Raw genomic sequence first — 12,359 nt, forward strand, 5'->3', positions numbered from 1 at the left:
AGTCTAGATCTCTGCGAACAGTTTCCTCCTGGCACTTTAGGTTTTCAGTCACGCTGACCTCAGTGTCCTTCGGGTTCCTGCCCACGGCCCAGTCCCAAAGCCACTCCCGCATTCTAGCCATTGGTGATGGCAGCACCCCACCTCTGAGCAGCAAAATCTGTATTAGTTAACACTCGCTGTGTAACACCCCCCCCCCACCCCCAAATGTTCTAGTAGCTGAACATAGCGCACACTGGGTATCTCACAGAGTTTCTGAGGGCCAGACACCCAGGGACCATGGAGGTGGGGGGTCCAGTTCCGGGTCTGCTGTGGGGTCACCGTCAAGCTTTTGGCAGAAGCTGCGGCTCTAAAGACTTCAGGGGAGACCGGAAGGCTCACTTCCAGGCTCACCCATGCGGTTGCTGGCAGCCCTCAGCTCCTCACTGCCTGTCGGCCAGTGGCTTCATTTCCTTGCAATGTGGGCCTCTCAGTAGGGTGCTCATAACAGAATGAGATCCGAGAGAGAGACAGAAGCCGCCGCGTCTTTTGTGACCTGATCTCAGAAGTGGCCTCCCATCCCTTCTGCCGTGTTCTGTTGGTCACACAGGCGAACCCTGGTACAGTGGGGGAAAGGACTCCCCCAGGGTGAGATTCACCAGGGCGTGGGGGCCCCAGGGGGCCTCTGTGTCTACTTCTCCTTCCTTCCTTTCCTATCATCGCTCTTTCTTTTCTGCTCTAATGATCCAATGTGATCCACCAATAGCTTTGAATGGGTTTAGGTTTTTTGCATTCGCCCTGTTTTCTGGTTCAACCCAAATCTTTCGGAGAATACTTTCCTTACCCTGTTTACCCCTCTCTGTGTCCACACTGCTTGGCCATCACTCCTCTCCACATCCGAGCCAGCTTCGGGACACCCCTGCCCTCCAGGGGACCCGCAGGCAACTCCAGGAAAAGGGAATTTTCCAAGATACACACACACACACACACACACACACACACACCCCTATTTTTTCTTAAACTCTGTAATCACGGCGATTATAAAATGTTGGGCTTTCATTGGAAGCATACTGAAATACTTGAATCTGTCAGACATGGACAGGGGAGGCTCCTGTGGAGAGGAGAGGAAAGAATACAAATATTAATAACATAAACAAAGATGCCTCACACAGCCATTTTCAGAGTATCCCCCAGCCAGCGTGGGAGGCAGATGAAACAATCGCCAGCATGCCCACTGTAGCAGTGACCTCAGCAAGCCTCCGAGAGGCTGCGCAGTGTACTCGAGGCCCCGCAGAGCTGAAGCTGGTCCCAGATACTGGAGTACCTACGCATATGCTTTTCCATGGGGAGCCATGTGCTTCTTTGTCCCCTACTCCTTCCCACCACAGAGTGCCTGGGAGTGTTGAGAGGGAAGAAAACTCGCTAGAGTGTGCCCCCGAGGTTTTTGTTTTGGAAAAGCAACATTGTGAAAGAAGCCAGCTCCCTCCCATCTCTTTCAGGCCAGGCTTGTTGGAGGCGCCTCCAGCTCTGCTCCACCATCAGCCGGCTTCCTACTGCTCTCCCCAACTCCCCCTCACAGCCTTTCCTCCCTGGAAATCGCCACTAGCCCATCTCTTCTTCAGGTTTCTCAGGACTGGGTCTCAGAGCTGAGGTTTTCTGTGTAGTTCACCATGCTGAGAGTCCTCTGTGCATTCTGGCAGGAAGGAAGTCTTAATTCTGATGGAGATTGTGACAATGTGGGGTCCCATAAAGGGGGTGTCTGGAGACAGAGCTGCCATCTCCCCCGTGGCAGCATTCACTCTCTGCAAGGCCATTAGGGGTATGGGGTTCTTCAGACTCCACTGAGCCTGCCCTGTGAGCTCTGGCTCAAAGCCAACATGGCCTCCCCCTGCAGGGGAGGGGCTGTGCTGGAGAGCAGGCCTGAGGCCTCTCTCCCTCCCTCTGGGGCTGGGGGTTGGGGAGACCTTCCAAGCTGCCCCTTATTCTGGCCATGACTGCCCACCAGACACAGGTCAGGGCTGCCCCCCTCAGGCATTGCTGTGGTCACAGACTTGGTGTCAGATTAGCTGCATTAAAATTGTTCAAATCCTAGGGTTTGCTGGCACTCTCTTGTACCCAGTTTATCACCTGGGCATTGTTCCAGGGGAAAGGGGGGTTTTCCTTCAGAAGCCAAAGCACTGTGCAGTGTGGCCTCCACCTCATGATGCTCAGGTGGGGGAGCAATGCCTGTCAGCGGCCCCTGCACAGACAGGTAAGTAGGGCTGGGAAAGGGGGCTTAGGTCTGGGAGAGGGGGTGGTCTCCCAGCAGTCCTCACAGGCGCATGTCTGTGCCTGGCATTCCAGAAGCTTACAATCTAGTTGGGGGGGTGTGCATGTAAGTGGTATATGTTCTGTACATCTGTGTATGTGTATGAGTGCATGTGTACGTGTGTGCTTTGTGTTTGTGCATGTGTGCCTGTATTTCTTTGTGTGGGTGTGTATGTGCCTACATGTGTGTGTGTGTGTGATGGTACAATTCCAGGCCATAAGCCCTGGGACTTCAGAGAAAGGAAAGAGCTCTCATGTTCATAGTAGCCAAGAAGCCTTCCTGGAGGAGGAGGGGCATGATCCATGCCTGTGGTGGGGCCACACAGAGGTCAGGGGAAGTGCATTCCTGGCAAATGACTGAGCAGAGGTTAGGGTCCCAAGGTGGGGCCTGCCTGGGGTGCTGTTCAGAGACAGGGCGCAGACCAGCCTGGCTACATAGGACACTGCTGAGGGGCCAAGATGAGAGGTCGCATCAGGGAGGTGGGCTGTGTGCTGAGGGCCTGAAAAACCAGCAGAGTTTGGCCCCGGGGCTGCACGCCATAGGTGCATCAACATATGCAGATGTCCAGCCCAGGGGCGGAGTCACTGGAGGGGACATCAGGTGCCAAGGCACAAGGTCGGAAGGCACATGGCATGCGGCTGGTGACTCAGAGGACGGAAGTTCATGTGGGAGAGAAGGAGGTGAGCTTGTGAGCTGGAGAAAGAGAGAAGTTTTGAGGTCAGGAGAGGGTACCTGGACAGGTTCTGCATTTCCCAGGGTGTCCAGGGCAGCCTCGGGTGTTTGCCTGAGTCCCAGAGACCAATTCGCATCATTGTAGGACACAGTCTGCAGAGCGTTTGCTGGTGATGAGGTTTCCCCAGTCAAAACAGGTCATGGTCAAAATCTGAGACCTTCTCCTACCCAGGGGTGCTTAGGGCTGGTGAGAGGGGGAGGGGCTCCCATTTCACCTGGGTCCTTGCTGGGAGCCCAGCCCTTGGATGGGATGGGGACAGGAACCCCCCTGCCTGCTCCTGGAGAGACAGTGGAAGCTGTGGGGGAAGCTGGGCCAGTTGTGACCCTGAGTGTCCAGGGAAGTGGGGGCGGTCAGAAAGGGCACACCAGGGTGGTCTGGTGGCCAGGATGGCCTTGCTCCTGGGAACCATTGCCACGAAGCCTTTTCCCCGGCTTCTCCACGGCTGTGGCTATTCCTTCCCGGAGAGTTAGGAAAACCTACAATTAGCAAGCCGCCCCTGGGTGGGAGCATTCAGACCTCATCTTCTTTTTTCCAAGATACACTGAGTCAAGACCCAGTCAGAACAGAAAGTGGAGAAAGTGGACTCCACCCCACAACCCCATTCCTTCCTGGATGACCCACAGGGCTGTGGTTCCCGAGCGTGGTAATGATGTATTTCATGTCTGGGGAGGAGGGTGAAGGGGGCCGGGTGGATGCCTGTGCCCCTCCAGGCTCCACAGCCAGCCGTCCTGCTCTTGGCCTGCTGGGGGGCCACTCAGGAGATCCAACAGTGCCCCTGGTTCGAGCCCTCTGCCTCCAGCTGCCTGGCAGTGAGATGTGAGGGGAGCTTGGGAGAGGGCTTGGGGCTGGAATGTGTGATGCACACAGCACAGTGGAAGGCTCCACCCAGGCTGCCACTCGTGATGGCTCAGAGTCTTGCTCTTTCGTGTTCTTCCAGTGATTTGTCTTTTTGGCATATTTATTTCCTGGCCTCTTGCCTTTACGTGTGTGAGTTGTGTTTGGGAAAGTGGGGAGAGAAAGAAAAACACATAGAATGGCCTGTTCCAGAGCTGAAATATTCTTCGTGGAAAAAAGAATAAAAGCAACCCTCCTGCATCAGAAAGTTTCTGGACCTTCGCCAGTGTGGCCAGTGAGCCCCCAGGCCAGATGGCCCCTCCGGGGAAGGTGACTTGGTCAAGCTTCAGGCAGGAAGAGGATAGGAGCCCTCTGTTGGGGCAGGCTGGCCTCAGGGACTCACTCCTTTTTAAAGGCCTCTAACTAGTCATCCTGACTAGTTGGCTGGCCACCTGCTGTTCCACTCCGCTGGCCTCTGTGAAAGCCCCAGAGCTGTCCCTACTCAGCTGGCTGCTCCCTTTTGACCCCTGCATGCTCACAGTCCTACTGCCTGCTCACCGCTCTGTCTCCGTGGCTCACCGCGTGGCTCCAGATAACCCAACAGTCCCGGGCCTGGTGCAGAGAACCAGGATAGGTGCCAGGCTGTCACATGATGAAACGTATCTTTATCACTTCCTCCCAGGAAGGGGGTTGGCTACTTCCTTGGCTTTTCCAAGAACAGGTCTGGGACAGCCTCCACACACGCTTCTCTTTGAGACCTATGGTGTGCACTCAGAGCTCAAAGGCATCATCTTGTCCAGGCTTGTCATTTTGCAGCCAGACTGGGCTCCCCAAGGTTAAGCACTTGACCTTGACAGAACCAGACTATAACCTCGGTCTCCAGCTCCCACCATGATACTTCTGGCGTTTGGCAAGGTCCCGGCCTGCCTATCATCCAGGAGAATCAGGGAGTTCCAGAAGTTCAGGGCAGGGAGAAAGCCCAGAACAGCCCGCTCTCTCATAAGCTGCTGCACGTGGGATTCCAGGGGCTGTTTGCCCCTTACCCAGAAGGAGGAAAGAAAATCCATCCCTGTTAATAAAAGGCAGGAAGCAATAAATGACCTTAAATAATATTAACTCAGAAAAAAAAAGGAAAGGGGAAAAAGCATGTGTAGTATGTTATCCCTTCTCCCTAAAAAGACATATCAATATATATTCATATTATATTAAAGACACTGAGAAACAGAGACCAGAGGGAAGGCTACCAGAAGGGAGGGGTGGGAGGAGGGTGACAAGGGGAAGGGGGATATCGCCAATAATGGTGGGATAAGTTTGCGAGGGGACAGACCATTACCATAATTGGTGGTGTGATCGCATTGTAAGATGTAAACACATCGAATCGCTGTGTTGTGCACCTGAAACTAGCAACGTAAGATTGTATAGCAACTATATGTAAGTGAAAATAAATTTGATTTTAGAAAAGATGAGGAATGGATGGATAAATCATAAAATCAGTAGAATGGTTATTTACCCAGCCATAAGGTGGGGAGGAGGAGAGGGCAGAGGTCCCTGAACGCTTGTTCTGCAGATTTGACTTGGGAACTGGGTAAATAGTTTACACGATTATAAATAAAACTTAAGGTGAAGTCGGAACAGACCTTTTCGCTGTGCTGAGAGAGCAGGCGTGCCACCCCGAGCCCCAGAGCGTGTGGAGCGGGACGACCAGGAGTGGGAAGGGTTTTATAGCCTCAGTCAGGGTGCCGTGGCTACCCCAGGCCTCACCCTTGGTCAGTTGGACTGTATTTCTGTGCCCCGGAGAGCAGGGAAGCTCTGGCTTCACGAGGGAATGGGCTCAGCAACCTGCTCTCTCCCACCATGGTCAGTTGGAAGCTCAGAGCCACCCAAAACGGACCATTAGAAGGTTCCTCACAGGTTGTAGCAGTATTGCAATGTGAGAGCCCAACGGGCCACTGGCCCCTGCCTCTCTGCCAAGTCTGGAAAGACAGCCTGGCCTCTCCCAGCTTCCCACTTTGTAGCTTTGTGACCTGCCAGGTTACCTTACCTATGCCTCTTTCATTGGCTTAGAAATGAGGATAATAATGTTGCTGTCTACCTCACAGAGTTGTGGGGATGATTGACTCAATTAATTTGTATTCTCAGCATAGCGTCTTGGGTATAGAAAGTACCAGCAAGTGCCATTTGTGATTATTGTCGTTGTTGTTGCTGTTGTTTTTGTGCAAAAGAACTGGGGTCCAGAGAAGTGTTTCCATTAGCCCCGTGCCACACAGCGGCGGCGGCAGGGGTGGAGCAAGGCGCCGGGCAGCCCACCGCTCCAGCCAGAACGCCCTGTTACTTTGCCCCTCCCTTCATTTTGGTGCACATGGCCAGGCAGTGGGCACTCGGTGGGTCTAAAGTACCACCAGAAGTGAGCATGGGAATCCCCCGCCCCCTAGCCCACCTGCACCCCACCCCTTTGCCAGCACTGCCCCCACCCACCCCTCAACCACACCACTTCCCCTGCAGACCCGGGCCAGTAGTCGGGGGTCCACCTAACAGGATGGGCCCACGGGGCTGTGTGAGAGATCCTGTCCCTCTGGCACCCTCCCTCCCTGTCCCCTGCCCCCAGAGCAGAGAGCCAGAAAATCTGCTGGGGACCAAGGCCTCCAAAATACCCCCCTCGTCCCACAGCTCAGAAACCTCTCCCCACCAACCCCACAGTAGGAACCTAAACTTCCACTTCCAGTGGAGCCCGGTGTTTCCTGCAGGGAGCCTGGCAGGGGCAGGAGAATGAGACACGGTCTACCTGCTCTCCAGGAATGTGCTGCAGACACAGGTGCAAACACGTGGACACTGACTGCCAGCCCTGCGGAAAGATGCTAGAGACAGATAGCATTCACCACGGGATGGGTGACTGGAGCGGTGCCCAGGGGCACCTGAGCAGCTGAGACCCCAGAGAAGATGTATTGAGTGGGGGACTGGCATGGACACCCTTGGGGAGCAGGGGGCAGGCAGGTTGGAGCACAGCCCTCAGACTTCCAGTAGATTTTCTGGGTGGAAGAGGCTGGGCTGGCCACGGAACCCCAGAGATGCCAGAGAAGGCGTCTCCTGGGCTCCGGCACCCTGGGTTCCCATGAGGGGGCAGGGAGAGAGCACTGTGACTGGGGTCCTGACTTGTCGCTGCCGCTGCTTCCTCAGTAAAGCTATGACAGCAGTGACAGGAGCTCCTCACTGAGCCNAGCACAGCCCTCAGACTTCCAGTAGATTTTCTGGGTGGAAGAGGCTGGGCTGGCCACGGAACCCCAGAGATGCCAGAGAAGGCGTCTCCTGGGTTCAGGCACCCTGGGTTCCCATGAGGGGGCAGGGAGAGAGCACTGTGACTGGGGTCCTGACTTGTCGCTGCCGCTGCTTCCTCAGTAAAGCTATGACAGCAGTGACAGGAGCTCCTCACTGAGCCCTTGCTCTGTGTCAGGCACTGGCCAGGTGAACCTCGTTTAACCCTCAGAGCCTTATGTAAGACCACTTATTATCATTTTTAAATGGGAAAATGAGGCACAGACCAGTAAGAGCTTTGCTCAGGGGCACACAGCGAGGAGGTGACAGGCTCCTGATGTGAACTGACCAGGCTGACCAAAGTCAGGCTCTTCCCCCCGAAACCGAGGGTATCTTCTCACCTTACCTTTAGAGCCATGTGGTGTAGACACCACCCACGTGGGGGGAGTGAGCGTCAGGCTGGAGCAGGTCGGAGAGCAACCAACCAAGACTCAACCCCTCAGCCAGCCCATCACTCAGCCACTTTGGTGGTTTTGACCATTACGCAGTTTGGAATTATTTTTATCCTTAGACAAATATTTAATTTTTACCCATAATGGACAGTTGGTTAAAGCAGGAAGCATTAAAGAACCCTGATATTAAAAGGCTGGCTCATAAGGAACATACAAGTGGTAATAAATCTGCACATTTGCAGACATTCGTCTGCTCAGAGCGCTGTGGGGCCGCCGCTGGTGCCTGCAGAGCCCCGCTCCCCAGGCTGGAGAGAGACGAGCCAGCCTGGCACCCAGCTCTCCTCACAGGGAGTGGGACTCTCCACGCTCACGCCCTGCTGCTGGGGCAGACGGGATTGCAAGCGCTTCCTGGAAGTTCTCAGGTCTTGTCCTTTAGAAATAAAGCAAGAAAATTACAAAAACGATCCAGTTGATTTTTATTTTAAAAAGCAAACACAAAACTCAACATTCCAAACAGAGGGCCACGAAATCGGTTTTTGCTTTTTGTTTCTTTCTCTGCCTTATATAGTCAAACTCCAGCCTACACGCTAGCATGAGTCTGCTTCCAGGCCACGATGTGAAGGTCATATGTCATTTGGAAATGTCTTTGTAGAAAATCACGCTTTGGCTTTCTTAGCCCATTTATTTACAATAAATTAAAGAGAAGGCATCGCTTGATTAAGTGGGGGGGAGGTTAAATTTTGTCTTTATTATGGGTGCTATTAAAGATCATATTAAACATGGACCTTAACATTTGTTCCCAGTAACATAATCTAAATACCATATTTTACTTAAAATAACTCCTTTATCGTATACCATCAAAAATAACAAAATATTTTTTTAAATCCGTGAGGATGTTTGCAAGATGATACAGGATGGGCCAAAGCAGGGTTACAGCCATGAGCACACAGAACACAGTTTGTTCTTGTATCATTACTTATTCATCACTTTATCAGTTGCCTTACAAACAACTGTAACCTTCCTTTGCCCCATCCTATATTTCTGTGACAGAAGTTCTCGAGTCTGAAAAAGCTAAGCCACGCTGTGACCAGCCTCAGTTCCCACAGGTGTGAAATTGCGTTCCTTACCCTGTTCACTGAGGACTGACCTCTCCTGGTGGGTGTCTCACAGGCCCCCACCAAAGAAGGGGCTTGCCTTAGGAAGCTCACCCCTGCCAGCTTTATCTGAAAAGGCAAGCTGGCCTGTGCATGGTGGGCGGTGGGGGTATGCGGTCCACCCAGGCCTGCAGGGGTCCCCCGGGTGCAGAGTTCGGCTGCCCTTCAGGTGGCGTAGATGTCTGGGTTCCGGGAGGATTTCCTATGGGTCTTGGGGACAGATGCACCATGAGCTCTGTGTTCGCCGCCGATGGGGCCGCTGCAGTGGTGGGGGGTCTCTGCAGCCTGACCTGCTGCTCGTGAAGCAGGACCCTCTGTGGCCCATTTTACTGTATGGCATTTGGTTTGCCCGGTACGGAAGACGATGGAATTCAGAGGAACTGCCACCACGCCTTCGCAGAGTCTGGTGTTTCTTCTGGAATGTCCGTTCCACTTCTCCGCTTCTAACCAAATCCTACTCATTTTTTGAAACTTTCTTTTGACCGATGTTCAGACTCTCAGAAAAGTTGCAAGGGCAGCACAAAGAATTCCCTTATATTCGCCACCTAGACGCCTCAGACAGTGACGTCTCCACCACACGGGCCTTGTCCTTCTCTCACATGCGTTCTTTTCCACCCTGTTGGAGAGCGGCTGAAACGGTGCCTCTTTACTGCTAAAGACTTCACCGTGGGTTTCTTTATGAAGACTCTTTTTTTTGAATCACCACAATTCCACGATCACAACCAGGACAGAAATATGGATGCAACACCGTTGCCACCTCCACAGCCCTTGTGTTTCTGCAACGATCCTAGGCTGTGGGTTACGTTCCATCGTCACGCAGGTTTAGTTTCTTTTCATCTGGGGACAGTCCCCATGTCTTTGCATTTCATGACATCGACTTTCTCCAAGAGCGGCTAGTTATTTCTGTAGAAGCGCCACAATTCGGGTTTCTCTGGTATTTCCTCACAGTTAGACTCAGGGCAAACGCACTGGGCTCCACTGTGCCCTTGTCATGCAAGCTCGTCGGGAGGATCACACTGTTTAGTGTCCCGTGGCTAGGGACATTAACTGTGATGACTGGTGGAGGCCACATCTGCCATGGTTCTGCACTGTCAAGTTGCGAGATTTCCCCTAGTAATTAAGACATCACTTCTGGAGAGATACTTTGAGACTGCGCCAATATTCTGTTTTTCTCAAATTTTCACCCACTAGCTGCCATTGACGTCTCTTGCTTGAAACAATTATTAGTATGATGGTTGCCAAATGATGTTCTAATTCCACTGTTTCTTCCAGTTTTACTCATTGTAATTCCGCTGTCAGAAAGAGACTCTGGTTGACTTTAAACTCACTGCTCGAAGGCTCAGGGCCCCGGCATTCAGGAGCCAGGAAGAGCCGGTTCTTGTCACCTGTCTGTCCTGGGTGGATTCTCTGAGTCCTAGCTGCCCAGTGTTCAACACGAAGACGGCCGGCACTCCCCTGCAGTGCCTTTTGTGCATTGGAATGTTCCAGCCCAAGAACCCATCTGCTGGGCAGACATGTCCCGAGATGGCTGGGCAAGGCTGCGGAGCGGTCTCTGTGCACTGTGTTGTCTCACCATGGACTGCTTCCTTCCACCGGTCCCTAACGAGAAGTGGGGCCCCAGGGAGGCCCTGCTCCAGCTAACTCCATTCCACATTGCCTCCCCTTCTGGGAATGGAGAAACGGCCCTTGGGGGATGGCGCAAACCCATCAGGAATGGAGCTGTGCAGGGGGAGGCTTCCCAGAAGGGTGACCGGGGATGCGATGGCTGATGGACCAGTGCCGGTGGGCAGCCAGCAGCGCTTCCCCGGAGAGCCTGGGTGCTCAGCACTGCTCTGCTGTCCACCAAGCTGAACCGGCTCGGGGTCTGCACCGGCCGTGCCACTTCCTGTGGGGGAGCCACCTTCCCTTCACTTTCCAGGAGTCCCTCGGTGCCAGCCAAGGCAAAGGGAGGCGTGGGCAAGGGGAGCCTTGGGCTCACTCCTTTCAGCTCCACCCCTCACCTGTTTTCCAGTCCTAAGGTCCATTGATTGGTAAAACAACTGAGGGACAGAGAAGTCACGCAGCTCGTCCAGGCCCACCCCAGCTAGACGTGGGCAAAACCAGGGTGTGAGCCCAGCTGTGCTGGGTTCCTGAGTTGTCACTGAGTGCTTCATGCTGCCTCTCCAGGTACGAACTCCTGGGAAGACCTCTGAGACCCAGCGGGGCTTCCCGGAGGAGGCGCTGATTGCAGAATGGGAAGGTTAGTGATAGGAGGTCTCAAGAGCTGACTGCTGGTCAGGGACTGGACACTCCCAGGGACAGGGAGTTCACCACACTCCCGGCAGCCCCCTCCACTGCAGGTGAGCACCCTCTCTGATGCGGGCTCTCCATAGGTAAGCCCAGGCCGCCCTCTGGACTTCCCACGGTTCAGAATTGCTCAGCAGTTGGTCACACTTGGCCGAAAACTCCCAGGGACTCTCTCTCCACCCCCTTCCTCTTTGTCCAGCCTGTTCCAGTTTGAGGGCTGTTCCACTGCAGGGAGAGGGTGAGATTCGAATGAATGATGAAGGCCGCTGGCTTCCGAGTGGGCCTCTGAAGTCAGGGCACAGAGGAAGAAAGGTGGCGTGGGGCTGGCTGAGGCCTAGCAGCCAGCGGCGGCGGTGGCCAGCCTTTACACTGGGAGTAAAGGAAGTCGCTGGAGGTGGCCCCCACGCCTGAAGGGACCCCTTGAGCAGTGTTTGTTTCTCTTGGGATGATGGTGGTAAGTATTCGGCGAAGGAGATTTTCAGTTTTCCCACCTGCGCTATGGGCGTGCTAACGCTTCCCACTTCCTCCAAAGAGCTGATGTGTTCATCCTATATTGTTTGGAAAACTCACAGTACAGTAATATTAAAAGCAAACACTAAAATAACATTTACATCAACTTTAAAATGCACAAGAGCCCCGTGAGATGGGTACTGTGTTTGTCCCCATTTTACCCAGGGAGAAGCTGAGTCCCAGAGACATTAAGGAACTTGCCCAGTGCTGCTCAGCCAGATGTGCAGGCCAGGGTTTGAACCCTAGCGGGCTGGCTCCTATGTCTGTACTTTGAACTACGATAGTATGTTGCCTGTTGGTAAATCCCCTAGTAGTTTGTGTTGAGGACCCTCTGTTCCAGGCAGTGAGGGGCTATGGGAGGCCGCAGAGTGGGACAAATTTGCACCCTCCAGTGGGCGTCCTCTGTTTGTTAGAAACCTGGGTGGGAGCTGGCCAAAGCTCGAGACTGTACAACGGTGGCTTAGCCAGGTTTTGCCTCCTGGTGTTAATTCACATGCCTGGGGCAATTTAGCCACAGTTAGTATGACCTGGAAAATTCAGCATCCCTGCTGAGACTGACTGACCTGCATCCATGGCTGGGGGCCACCAGCCTCCGAGAGGGCGCCTGGGTGGACACGTAGCCTGGACTCACCAGCAGGCTGCACTGAGGGTCCACGGGCAGGGCCTCAGAGACTGCAAGGCTTGGCTGGGCCAGGTGGAAGGGCGAGGGCCTTCCCCTGGAAACACTCCGCGGGGGCAGCCACGAGCTCTTCCCATGACATCACGCTGCCTCCGAACGTATGAGGCCAAGGATTCTTGGAATGCCTGATTCACCCTGGAACAAAAATAATACCTCGTATTCGCAATGTGCCTTTGTT

General features: G+C 53.8%; 1 protein-coding gene across 2 annotated transcripts in view; it reads left to right on the forward strand.

Moving 5' to 3' along the window:
• The window catches only part of CTIF (cap binding complex dependent translation initiation factor), a 249,813-nt gene that overhangs the window by 137,345 nt on the left and 100,109 nt on the right, over positions 1-12,359 (forward strand). The gene's annotated exons all lie outside the window — the stretch shown is intronic.

Source organism: Sturnira hondurensis, unplaced genomic scaffold (assembly GCF_014824575.4).
Source record: "Sturnira hondurensis isolate 20B ecotype Veracruz unplaced genomic scaffold, ASM1482457v3 Scaffold0001872, whole genome shotgun sequence".
NCBI lineage: Eukaryota > Metazoa > Chordata > Mammalia > Chiroptera > Phyllostomidae > Sturnira > Sturnira hondurensis.